This window comes from Euprymna scolopes, chromosome 17 (assembly GCF_053919585.1).
Source record: "Euprymna scolopes isolate OS-2025 chromosome 17, ASM5391958v1, whole genome shotgun sequence".
NCBI classification, from domain to species: Eukaryota; Metazoa; Mollusca; class Cephalopoda; order Sepiida; family Sepiolidae; genus Euprymna; species Euprymna scolopes.
The window spans coordinates 100,055,011-100,055,704 of record NC_136498.1 but is presented as its reverse complement, the minus strand read 5'-3'; positions in this window follow the sequence as shown (position 1 = coordinate 100,055,704).

Here is a 694-nt window from a genome sequence, read left to right as displayed (position 1 = left end):
TGGCTGGAGAACATATCTGCTCTCGGCTCGGCCTTCGGTGGCTTTTGGTTAACACACACTCAGACTAACCGAGTCTTGCTATTTATGTGTAATATTATCCACATATGTAAATGAGTGGGTGCCACCACAACAGTAAGATTAATTACATATGCATTGTTATCGTCACTAATACAAATTAGCGTGATTTTCAACATGGCCGCTAGTTTTACCAAACCCTTTATTTTAAAATATACAAAATACTACTGTGGCTTTGAAAAATATTATATTATTTTTACATTTTAGTCATTTACAATCTAATTGCTAGTGGATTTGAAAATTTAACATGTTCATGGTTCTTTTTAGCAACGCATAATGTAAATTATGTTACCTAAAATTAGATTTTGATTACGTGAAAACCTGGAGCAATATTTGAAAAAAAAAACATGAAATAGTGGAAAGCTTTGGGCTACTTAATTTAGTCTATTGAATTAGAAGTATATGGCGGTTTATATTGTAGTCAAGAATGCAGACTGTGAGCTGCAGGGCTTTTTGGTATGAATTCATCTATTCACCCTCACGCAGTCATAGGTAAAATTGCTGCGATACGTATTTGCCACGACTTCTACTTTATCTAATTTAACCTTACGTGGAAATTTTCCGTACTCATCCGCTGGTTTACACACCCGCATCTTATGTGTCGTCCATACTGTGATTA